The sequence below is a fragment of the Acipenser ruthenus genome, unplaced genomic scaffold, assembly GCF_902713425.1.
Source record: "Acipenser ruthenus unplaced genomic scaffold, fAciRut3.2 maternal haplotype, whole genome shotgun sequence".
NCBI lineage: Eukaryota > Metazoa > Chordata > Actinopteri > Acipenseriformes > Acipenseridae > Acipenser > Acipenser ruthenus.
Genome location: NW_026707446.1, coordinates 14,329 through 27,153, shown reverse-complemented (window position 1 = coordinate 27,153; position 12,825 = coordinate 14,329). Strand labels below are relative to the sequence as shown.

The window sequence follows — 12,825 nt, the reverse complement described above, 5'->3', positions numbered from 1 at the left end:
CCCAGAGTGTGAAGTCATTTAAATCTGCTCGGTGTGCTTTCAGAGCGTCCTCACTCTGAGAGGCTCGCTTACTTAACATACCCAGAGTGTGAAGTCATTTAAATCTGCTCGGTGTGCTTTCAGAGCGTCCTCACTCTGAGAGGCTCACTTACTTAACATACCCAGAGTGTGAAGTCATTTAAATCTGCTCGGTGTGCTTTCGGAGCGTCCTCACTCTGAGAGGCTCACTTACTTAACATACCCAGAGTGTGAAGTCATTTAAATCTGCTCGGTGTGCTTTCAGAGCGTCCTCACTCTGAGAGGCTCACTTACTTAACATACCCAGAGTGTGAAGTCATTTAAATCTGCTCGGTGTGCTTTCAGAGCGTCCTCACTCTGAGCGGCTCACTTACTTAACATACCCAGAGTGTGAAGTCATTTAAATCTGCTCGGTGTGCTTTCAGAGCGTCCTCACTCTGAGAGGCTCACTTACTTAACATACCCAGAGTGTGAAGTCATTTAAATCTGCTCGGTGTGCTTTCAGAGCGTCCTCACTCTGAGAGGCTCACTTACTTAACATACCCAGAGTGTGAAGTCATTTAAATCTGCTCGGTGTGCTTTCAGAGCGTCCTCACTCTGAGAGGCTCACTTACTTAACATACCCAGAGTGTGAAGTCATTTAAATCTGCTCAGTGTGCTTTCAGAGCGTCCTCACTCTGAGAGGCTCACTTACTTAACATACCCAGAGTGTGAAGTCATTTAAATCTGCTCGGTGTGCTTTCAGAGCGTCCTCACTCTGAGAGGCTCACTTACTTAACATACCCAGAGTGTGAAGTCATTTAAATCTGCTCAGTGTGCTTTCAGAGCGTCCTCACTCTGAGAGGCTCACTTACTTAACGTACCCAGAGTGTGAAGTCATTTAAATCTGCTCAGTGTGCTTTCAGAGCGTCCTCACTCTGAGAGGCTCACTTACTTAACATACCCACAGTGTGAAGTCATTTAAATCTGCTCGGTGTGCTTTCAGAGCGTCCTCACTCTGAGAGGCTCACTTACTTAACATACCCAGAGTGTGAAGTCATTTAAATCTGCTCGGTGTGCTTTCAGAGCGTCCTCACTCTGAGAGGCTCACTTACTTAACATACCCAGAGTGTGAAGTCATTTAAATCTGCTCGGTGTGCTTTCTGAGCGTCCTCACTCTGAGAGGCTCACTTACTTAACATACCCAGAGTGTGAAGTCATTTAAATCTGCTCAGTGTGCTTTCAGAGCGTCCTCACTCTGAGAGGCTCACTTACTTAACATACCCAGAGTGTGAAGTCATTTAAATCTGCTCGGTGTGCTTTCAGAGCGTCCTCACTCTGAGCGGCTCACTTACTTAACATACCCAGAGTGTGAAGTCATTTAAATCTGCTCGGTGTGCTTTCAGAGCGTCCTCACTCTGAGAGGCTCACTTACTTAACATACCCAGAGTGTGAAGTCATTTAAATCTGCTCGGTGTGCTTTCAGAGCGTCCTCACTCTGAGAGGCTCACTTACTTAACATACCCAGAGTGTGAAGTCATTTAAATCTTCTCGGTGTGCTTTCAGAGCATCCTCACTCTGAGAGGCTCACTTACTTAACATACCCAGAGTGTGAAGTCATTTAAATCTGCTCGGTGTGCTTTCAGAGCGTCCTCACTCTGAGAGGCTCACTTACTTAACGTACCCAGAGTGTGAAGTCATTTAAATCTGCTCGGTGTGCTTTCAGAGCGTCCTCACTCTGAGAGGCTCACTTACTTAACATACCCAGAGTGTGAAGTCATTTAAATCTGCTCGGTGTGCTTTCAGAGCGTCCTCACTCTGAGAGGCTCACTTACTTAACATACCCAGAGTGTGAAGTCATTTAAATCTGCTCGGTGTGCTTTCAGAGCGTCCTCACTCTGAGCGGCTCACTTACTTAACATACCCAGAGTGTGAAGTCATTTAAATCTGCTCGGTGTGCTTTCAGAGCGTCCTCACTCTGAGCGGCTCACTTACTTAACATACCCAGAGTGTGAAGTCATTTAAATCTGCTCAGTGTGCTTTCAGTGCGTCCTCACTCTGAGCGGCTCACTTACTTAACATACCCAGAGTGTGAAGTCATTTAAATCTGCTCAGTGTGCTTTCAGTGCGTCCTCACTCTGAGCGGCTCACTTACTTAACATACCCAGAGTGTGAAGTCATTTAAATCTGCTCAGTGTGCTTTCAGTGCGTCCTCACTCTGAGAGGCTCACTTACTTAACATACCCAGAGTGTGAAGTCATTTAAATCTGCTCGGTGTGCTTTCTGAGCGGCTCTCACTCTGAGAGGCTCACTTACTTAACATACCCAGAGTGTGAAGTCATTTAAATCTTCTCGGTGTGCTTTCAGAGCGTCCTCACTCTGAGAGGCTCACTTACTTAACATACCCAGAGTGTGAAGTCATTTAAATCTGCTCGGTGTGCTTTCAGAGCGTCCTCACTCTGAGAGGCTCACTTACTTAACATACCCAGAGTGTGAAGTCATTTAAATCTGCTCGGTGTGCTTTCAGAGCGTCCTCACTCTGAGAGGCTCACTTACTTAACATACCCAGAGTGTGAAGTCATTTAAATCTGCTCGGTGTGCTTTCAGAGCGTCCTCACTCTGAGAGGCTCACTTACTTAACATACCCAGAGTGTGAAGTCATTTAAATCTGCTCGGTGTGCTTTCAGAGCGTCCTCACTCTGAGAGGCTCACTTACTTAACATACCCAGAGTGTGAAGTCATTTAAATCTGCTCGGTGTGCTTTCAGAGCGTCCTCACTCTGAGAGGCTCACTTACTTAACATACCCAGAGTGTGAAGTCATTTAAATCTGCTCGGTGTGCTTTCTGAGCGGCTCTCACTCTGAGCGGCTCTCACTCTGAGCGGCTCACTTACTCAACGCGCCCACTGTTATCTTAGCGCAGTGACGTCACTCACCCCCCCTACAGTGTCGGGACAGAACCAGACTTCGTTTGTGCAGCTGAAGCTAACGTTAGTTAATTAGTCTCGTTGCCAAACGTTTATTTATTTATTTTAAAATAGCATTGATATCGTCATCATCGACGAAAATATTATTATTATTATTATTATTATTATTATTATTATTATTATTATTATTATTATTGAAAACATCAGTATTTGAATAAAAACTTTTGGCACATAACTCAGCCACAGGAAATTGTTCATTTTTGCCAATCTAAATACTCTTATTTTTATATTTTCAGTTTTGATCTATTTCCTTTGCATTTTATAAACATGTCCCTTTTCAATAAATACGATGTATTTTCTTATCTATGCATACATTCAATTAAACCTGGAAAAGGTTTAAACCCATTTTTATTACCTACTGTTCAATAATATTTTCAATTGGCATTTCATTTTCAATGTGACAGGGTTCCATAATCGGCTGCCTTTATACTGTTATAGATGCAGTAAAGAAGGAATTCCTGGAGCGGGCAGACGTTTGAGTAAAGCGTTTAAACACGTGTGCAAACGCCGAGGCAATCGAGGCAATCCACTGCACATACTGAGAGTGAATCCAACTGTCACATTTTATCATTTAATAAAATATATGTTACATTTTATCATTTAATAAAAAGGGCTTCTGTTTTAATATTTTGTCTGATGTCTTCTTGAGGTAACAATAGCGAAAAACTGCGAGTGAAAGTAATGTTTTATTATAGTCTGTAGGTGTTCAACAGTTACAAAAGTAACTGAAAAATAGTGCATTTCAGAATAAAACACACATTGTAAAGCTGAGTTTTCAGCTTCATGTCCTTGAGCCACGTGGTTGTGCTGCTGCTTGGTTCTTGCAGTAATTCAGATGAAAAGTGCCGAGTATTAAACAACACTTTATACAGAATCCAATAACAGAACCAGCACCTTCTGTAGTAGGACCAGCATTACAAAGGAGTACAGGCATACTAAAAAAAGTACTACAGTACCAGAAAAGTCCTACACGACAAGTACCACAAAAGCGCTTTAGTTTTCTATAGACTCTGTCAAAAATCATTTGAAATCTTACTTTTGAGCAAGTACCCATTTTTGCTGGTGCCTTTAATCAGTTTAACAAAGATAAGAAAATATCGGGCACATTGTTTACCATTACTGTGTCTTGTTTATTTACTATAATAGTTTATTTACTATAATAATTGAGTGGCTGATTTTTCGCGTGACAACGTCACAGCGCCTTTACAATAACAGAATCGTCCCACCTGTATATTTGTCTTTTTTAATGACTTACCTCTATATATCAGCTCATTGAAAATATGTAACTAATATGTGCTGAAAAACTACTGAATATTTTTTTTTTAATTTCTAGACTTTTACTTGAACTGATTTTTTTTTTTTTTTTTTTAAAACACATAGCTACATATTAAAATCCCTCGACCCCATACTGTAATACTACTAGTGTTATACGATGCCTTATTGTTCTGTACAGAAGAAGAAGAAGATGATGAAGATGATTCGTCAGTGCTAGGTCAGATGGTTAGTGATGTGTTTCCAGATTATACCTTTAAGAAGGGGGGTGTAAACAGCACTAGGGAAGTAATTGTGTGGCACTGCCACTTAAATTGAATGTTTGGTTCTACATGGTACAATAAACGTACCATGTGTTGCGCCTTAATTGGGCAGCACGGAAGCCTGGCCAGGTTCCAAGTACATTTCGAGGTTCTTATTCGCTGGAAGCGGCAGCGTTGTTAATGGAAAGATTGTTTCAGACAAGTATAAATAGTACCTTTGTTACGCCATAGGGGGGAGCTGCTTACCTGCCTTGTGAGTTCCTGTCGTCTCCTTAGTTCCTGTTTAGGGACTCTATTCCTTGTTTTTGAAAAGTCCGCGGCGTTCTTCTTCCCGGGGTGGTTTGCCATGGTAGAGCGATCCTGTTTACCTTCGACTGTCGTTCTTGTTGGAAGTTGATTTTTTTTTTTTTTTTTTTTTTTTTATCAGCAAGTGCTTTGTTTCAGTTTCAGGCTGTTTAGCCGGTGTCGTTCACCTTTGCTGCCCACGATCGCTAAAGCCTGGAGCCGGCTTGTAATGCACCACGTTGCTGACGGTGTTGGTTTTTCAAGTGCATGTTCATAGTTTTTGTGGATTACTGGTCATCATATTCTGAGAGGATCTTCAAGCAAGCGGGTACCCAGGAGTTTGGTGAGATCGTTGTTTTTTTTTTTATTTTTGTTGCGGGACTGTTTTGTTTTTTTGTTTTATTTTGTTACTTTGTTCTCGCAATGGATATTTTGCTGGCTTGTTTATGTTTTGTTTTTTTTGCTCGGAACTTCTTTTCCATCTTGTTTTGTTGAACAGTTTCAATTATTTTAGCCAATAAATGTTTAAGGTTATCCCGTTTTTCTATAGTGTATTTATTGGGGGATCTCGCGTCCTTGATGCACTGTCGCTTCGCCCTTCCCCTTGTTAATAATTTGGGTATATTTGATACAGGGAGGTAATCCCGTCGTTGGGATTAGTTTCGTGCTAAGAGCGAGACGTTACAATTGTACATATTGGGGTTTTTCACAGAATATCAGTGTTCATAATGCACACACACTCTAAGAAATGCTGAGTTAAAAATAATCCAACATGGGTTGAAAGCCAAAAAGCGCTGGGTTACTATTGCACCTTCCCAGCGCTGGGTTACTATTGCACCTTCCCAGCGCTGGGTTACTATTGCACCTTCCCAGCGCTGGGTTACTATTGCACCTTCCCAGCGCTGGGTTACTATTGCACCTTCCCAGCGCTGGGTTACTATTGCACCTTCCCAGCGCTGGGTTACTATTGCACCTTCCCAGCGCTGGGTTACTATTGCACCTTCCCAGCGCTGGGTTACTATTGCACCTTCCCAGCGCTGGGTTACTATTGCACCTTCCCAGCGCTGGGTTAAAGTTATAAGCCAGCACGCTGGGTAAAAAACAACCCATTTATTGGGTTATATTATATCACTGCTGGGTTAAATTAACCTTCATAGTTGGGTTGAAATTAGAACCTGCTATTATTTGATGTAAATGATTTGAAGCTACCATTCCTACCTTGTAAAATAAGGTTGTTGTTGTTTTTTTCTAATGCAGCTTGGAAATCAATCCAAACCGTGTCTTTATGAAGACATAATCTGAGATTGGTTTCCAAAACGCATTTGAAAAAACAGATTAACCTTATAATTTACAAGATAATAATGGTTTTGTCAAGTTCTTTACATCAAATAATTACTTCTGAAACACAAAAAAGCTAAATACTCATAAGACCTATACAGCATGTATGTGTGTATATATGTATATTTCGTTTTGACAGGTTCAGAAAATATTGTTCATTTCAGGGATATACTACAGTATTGATGTACTGTATATGGAAAACCTATAAATAATCAAGAACTGAGAACTCAAGTGTTATGAGAAACGATATGTTAACATAGAAAACTTTAAGTAACACTATTAATATTTGTTGCGCACCAATCAAAATAAAATCTTAATGAAAAACTGCAGATTAACTATAGGATTAAAAAGTGATATTCTCATCCCATTCAACTAAGAAAGACACTGATTTATAAAAAGGAACATCCAAACGCCCTGGATAAGGGTGTCTGCTAAGAAATAAATAATAAATAAATAACAATTAACATATTTATTTAAAACATCTGAGATGAAACACATTTACATGTTAGTGATTCAAAAGCTCTAGTTATTTATACCACTCTGAGTAGCAGTACATGTAATGACATCATCCTAAACTGAGAAAATAAAACTTCTTAAAATTCTAACATTGGGTGATGGAGACTCATTACCTGCGACCTCATACACAACGTGCTGCAAAAATTCTCAAGCAGGAGAGCACTGCTTTGGGTATGAAATATCAAAGCAATAAAATGCTTTAAAGCACACATCAACAGCCTTAAGTAAAGATGCCTGCTCCAGTGCTTGTCCATAGATAACAAAAGCTTGTGAAAAATGGTGTCGTTCTCCAAGCAGCAGCACGAAGGGGTGGGGTCTGTCAACTTCTGCATGCTGAAGGTATTCAACCATGTTCGTCCCAACCTTTAAAATAATACAGAATGTTACTATATAAATCTGTACACACAGACTTAAAATATGACTTCCTGAAATACCCTTTTCATTATCTCTGAAGTGAAATAATCCAGCAATAATCGCTAATGTAATTACTTTATAATACACCAATGTATTAATTACTGGGCATGTGCACAGCTCTGCTTGTCATTCTGTCTGCAGTTCTTTGTGATCTGTCCTGGCTCTGTCTTCTTAGGTGTTTTCTGATGTTGTTTAGCCTTTCTTCAAGGTAGCCAGTTGCTGGATGGTGGTGTCTTCCCTGGGGGTACCATGCTTCCTGCAAGATCAGATGCTGAAACATTTAGAAGTGTGTGTGTATAATAATTATAATATTGATAAATACCCAGTATATTTTATGATAGTGGCAAGTCTCAAATTATAAAATATATGTTAAAATTACAATTTACCTTCAAACATTTCTTTCAATGAGTGGAGGTTCCATTCTTCCAGTTTTTGTTTAACAAGAGCCTCAGTTGCTGTGTCCATGACATCTATCCCTGTAACTGAAAACAGAAATACAAAATAAATACACACACACCAGTTTTAAAAAAGAAAAATCTGGTTTATGAAAATTGACTTCTTGAATGCATTTAAAATACCATGTATTGGTGGGCTTTCATAATAATAAAAAGAAAGAAAGAAAGAAAGGAGAAACGATGGGTTTCCTCTTCAATTCTGAAGAGTGTATCGTTATTGTGTAACTACAGGCTAGGATGAAGGATACGAGCACCGCCCTACAGGTCCAGTGCGCCGAATAACAGAACATTAACAGAACCTAAACAACCAATAACAGAGCACTCCCTCACACGCACACGCACACGCACACGCACACGCACACGCACACGCACACAGAGAACACGCAGTCCAGTGGCCACGCCCCCCTGCTCGCGCCGCTGTTCTGAATGAGAGCTCTCAGCTGTCAGTCTCGCGCAGCGTAGGGCTTCTGATTTTAGGTGTTTTACTCCGACTTTTCTAATCTCCTTTAATAAGCTTCTGCTTTGAAATGAAAAAAGTCAGACTTACGATAAGCCCATTTAGTTGTTTCACAGAAAAAATAATTGAATCAATGTTACTATTGACGCGTTTCTCAGGATGTGATTGAGATACACGAATGGCTTAACGGGTATCAACCGAATTCGGAGTCAAAAAGTCGGCGGAACTGGAAAACACAGAAAACGAGAAGCCCTACTTATGAGAAGTGGATAAACGCTATATTACCCAAATTTAAAAATGGGTACACGCCGTTTACCTGCGTATACCCTCGACTACACCACTTCCGTCTACTCTTTCAAATAAATAAAAATCTGTGGGATGTCTTAAAGTTCACAGTTGCTGGAATGTTCGCGGTTCGACGCTACATCCTCCCACCTAATTAACATGATACACAATAAACCCACATTAGAAAAATATATAATAATAATAATAATAATAATATAATATATGACCGTTACCTGTAGCTGTTACTTTCAGTCTTCTCAAATCCTCAGGAGAAATTTGAACTACTTTTCACACTCGCGAGCCCGTGGGGAAGCTCGAGCTACCTGGCGTGGATTGTGATTGGTTCAGTGAAATCACCCACGAGCTGGGGTAAGACCTGCCCCTGCTCAGAACGGTAACCAACCCAACAAAGTGACCCAACACACCTGAACCCATGGCTGGGTTACAAAAACAACCCAACATGTTTGAGAGTGTACACTTAAGGCAAAAGGACTGAATAATAAGTAGAACTTGAAAATTTTGAGATGCACAAAAAAGCAGAAATATCGCAACACTGCCTATGCATCCTCAGTGTACACTTGTTTCAGATTCATTACACTGTGAAACAGTAAGTCAATAAGAGGACACACTTTTTCTATACTTTCCTAAAAATAGTGTTAGGATCTCGCTCTGACCGGAATAAAGCTATTCCAGTGATGAAAGAAAGACTGGACTTTCTTCCGTTGCTATTCATATTTATTTTGTTGGTATTCACTTCTGTAAGCAGCGTCGCTTACCAAGTGACATACTCTTATCGAAGAAGTGTGAATACATATTGAAGGAAAGCAGCAATGACGTTAATTTTGCAGCACTAACGCAGCACAAACGAATGACCCATATCTGATTTAAACCCGTTATTATAGGGGGACTGTGACCTCACTCGCTCTCAAAGAATCGTGAATAAATATTGAAGGAAAACAGCTCTAACATTCATTTTGCAGCAGTGATCAGCACAAACGAATGACCCATATCTGATTTAAACCCGTTATTATAGGGGGACTGTGACCTCACTCGCTCTCAAAGAATCGTGAATAAATATTGAAGGAAAACAGCTCTAACATTCATTTTGCATCAATGATCAGCACAAACGTAACACAAAGCAATGCGACAAGTTTGGTTCAATTCTGACATTGTAGGGGGGCTGAGTGACGTCACTGCCCTAAAAAAAGAATCGTTAATATCTTAAAAACTATAGCAGCACACACGTTTGTTTCAACGGCACAAACCGGCACAAACGTGACACAAACAAATGATACATGACTCATCGTTTGTGCTGTTTGAAAGGGGGGGGGGGGAGGGGGGAGGGGGGGGCTTCACGGAGCTAAGAGAAAGCTATGAAACTGCGCGCATGCCTACGCCATTCTGCATCTGTTTGTGACACCGGCGCGGAAGTTGAATTAACATAACATGCTTCTAAAAACATTATCAGGGATATACCGTTAGTGTTTGAACACCTTGTTCTGAAGAAAAGGACGGGAAATATCAATATCAGTATAAAAAACATTATATATCTGCAAACGATAAAGAAAGGACTATACTAACTCTGGCATAGGGGAGGGGGTTACCTGAATGCAAATTGTATTCACTGGGAAAAATATAGAGCTACAAACAGCTCGTTTACGATGTTAAAATTGAAAGTCATATTCATTTTTAAAGGTCCGGGTTGTAGTGTGGTAGGAGCGCGTTGTTTTATCCGTTCAGACACTGAGGGAGAGCAGAGAGGAGGTGAGAGAGTCTGCATGGAGCTCTACAATGTGTTTATAAACTACAGAGCGCTGTTATATTGTATTATTTTGAAAGGTCCGGGTTGTAGTGTGGTAGGAGCGCGTTGTTTTATCCGTTCAGACACTGAGGGAGAGCAGAGAGGAGGTGAGAGAGTCTGCATGGAGCTCTACAATGTGTTTATAAACTACAGAGCGCTGTTATATTGTATTATTTTGAAAGGTCCGGGTTGTAGTGTGGTAGGAGCGCGTTGTTTTATCCGTTCAGACACTGAGGGAGAGCAGAGAGGAGGTGAGAGAGTCTGCATGGAGCTCTACAATGTGTTTATAAACTACAGAGCGCTGTTATATTGTATTATTTTGAAAGGTCCGGGTTGTAGTGTGGTAGGAGCGCGTTGTTTTATCCGTTCAGACACTGAGGGAGAGCAGAGAGGAGGTGAGAGAGTCTGCATGGAGCTCTACAATGTGTTTATAAACTACAGAGCGCTGTTATATTGTATTATTTTGAAAGGTCCGGGTTGTAGTGTGGTAGGAGCGCGTTGTTTTATCCGTTCAGACACTGAGGGAGAGCAGAGAGGAGGTGAGAGAGTCTGCATGGAGCTCTACAATGTGTTTATAAACTACAGAGCGCTGTTATATTGTATTATTTTGAAAGGTCCGGGTTGTAGTGTGGTAGGAGCGCGTTGTTTTATCCGTTCAGACACTGAGGGAGAGCAGAGAGGAGGTGAGAGAGTCTGCATGGAGCTCTACAATGTGTTTATAAACTACAGAGCGCTGTTATATTGTATTATTTTGAAAGGTCCGGGTTGTAGTGTGGTAGGAGCGCGTTGTTTTATCCGTTCAGACACTGAGGGAGAGCAGAGAGGAGGTGAGAGAGTCTGCATGGAGCTCTACAATGTGTTTTTAAACTACAGAGCGCTGTTATATTGTATTATTTTGAAAGGTCCGGGTTGTAGTGTGGTAGGAGCGCGTTGTTTTATCCGTTCAGACACTGAGGGAGAGCAGAGAGGAGGTGAGAGAGTCTGCATGGAGCTCTACAATGTGTTTATAAACTACAGAGCGCTGTTATATTGTATTATTTTGAAAGGTCCGGGTTGTAGTGTGGTAGGAGCGCGTTGTTTTATCCGTTCAGACACTGAGGGAGAGCAGAGAGGAGGTGAGAGAGTCTGCATGGAGCTCTACAATGTGTTTATAAACTACAGAGCGCTGTTATATTGTATTATTTTGAAAGGTCCGGGTTGTAGTGTGGTAGGAGCGCGTTGTTTTATCCGTTCAGACACTGAGGGAGAGCAGAGAGGAGGTGAGAGAGTCTGCATGGAGCTCTACAATGTGTTTATAAACTACAGAGCGCTGTTATATTGTATTATTTTGAAAGGTCCGGGTTGTAGTGTGGTAGGAGCGCGTTGTTTTATCCGTTCAGACACTGAGGGAGAGCAGAGAGGAGGTGAGAGAGTCTGCATGGAGCTCTACAATGTGTTTATAAACTACAGAGCGCTGTTATATTGTATTATTTTGAAAGGTCCGGGTTGTAGTGTGGTAGGAGCGCGTTGTTTTATCCGTTCAGACACTGAGGGAGAGCAGAGAGGAGGTGAGAGAGTCTGCATGGAGCTCTACAATGTGTTTATAAACTACAGAGCGCTGTTATATTGTATTATTTTGAAAGGTCCGGGTTGTAGTGTGGTAGGAGCGCGTTGTTTTATCCGTTCAGACACTGAGGGAGAGCAGAGAGGAGGTGAGAGAGTCTGCATGGAGCTCTACAATGTGTTTATAAACTACAGAGCGCTGTTATATTGTATTATTTTGAAAGGTCCGGGTTGTAGTCTGGTAGGAGCGCGTTGTTTTATCCGTTCAGACACTGAGGGAGAGCAGAGAGGAGGTGAGAGAGTCTGCATGGAGCTCTACAATGTGTTTATAAACTACAGAGCGCTGTTATATTGTATTATTTTGAAAGGTCCGGGTTGTAGTGTGGTAGGAGCGCGTTGTTTTATCCGTTCAGACACTGAGGGAGAGCAGAGAGGAGGTGAGAGAGTCTGCATGGAGCTCTACAATGTGTTTATAAACTACAGAGCGCTGTTATATTGTATTATTTTGAAAGGTCCGGGTTGTAGTGTGGTAGGAGCGCGTTGTTTTATCCGTTCAGACACTGAGGGAGAGCAGAGAGGAGGTGAGAGAGTCTGCATGGAGCTCTACAATGTGTTTATAAACTACAGAGCGCTGTTATATTGTATTATTTTGAAAGGTCCGGGTTGTAGTGTGGTAGGAGCGCGTTGTTTTATCCGTTCAGACACTGAGGGAGAGCAGAGAGGAGGTGAGAGAGTCTGCATGGAGCTCTACAATGTGTTTATAAACTACAGAGCGCTGTTATATTGTATTATTTTGAAAGGTCCGGGTTGTAGTGTGGTAGGAGCGCGTTGTTTTATCCGTTCAGACACTGAGGGAGAGCAGAGAGGAGGTGAGAGAGTCTGCATGGAGCTCTACAATGTGTTTATAAACTACAGAGCGCTGTTATATTGTATTATTTTGAAAGGTCCGGGTTGTAGTGTGGTAGGAGCGCGTTGTTTTATCCGTTCAGACACTGAGGGAGAGCAGAGAGGAGGTGAGAGAGTCTGCATGGAGCTCTACAATGTGTTTATAAACTACAGAGCGCTGTTATATTGTATTATTTTGAAAGGTCCGGGTTGTAGTGTGGTAGGAGCGCGTTGTTTTATCCGTTCAGACACTGAGGGAGAGCAGAGAGGAGGTGAGAGAGTCTGCATGGAGCTCTACAATGTGTTTATAAACTACAGAGCGCTGTTAT

The 12,825-nt window shown here is 41.6% G+C and overlaps 1 long non-coding RNA gene across 1 annotated transcript; it reads right to left on the bottom strand.

Moving 5' to 3' along the window:
- Positions 1–6,595: 6,595 nt before the first annotated feature.
- Positions 6,596–7,568, bottom strand: LOC131727312 (uncharacterized). The gene is made up of 3 exons (XR_009322083.1): positions 7,458–7,568; positions 7,174–7,327; positions 6,596–7,020 (listed from the first exon to the last, which is right to left on the bottom strand). It is a non-coding gene; the product is annotated as an uncharacterized LOC131727312 (long non-coding RNA).
- Positions 7,569–12,825: the final 5,257 nt, after the last annotated feature.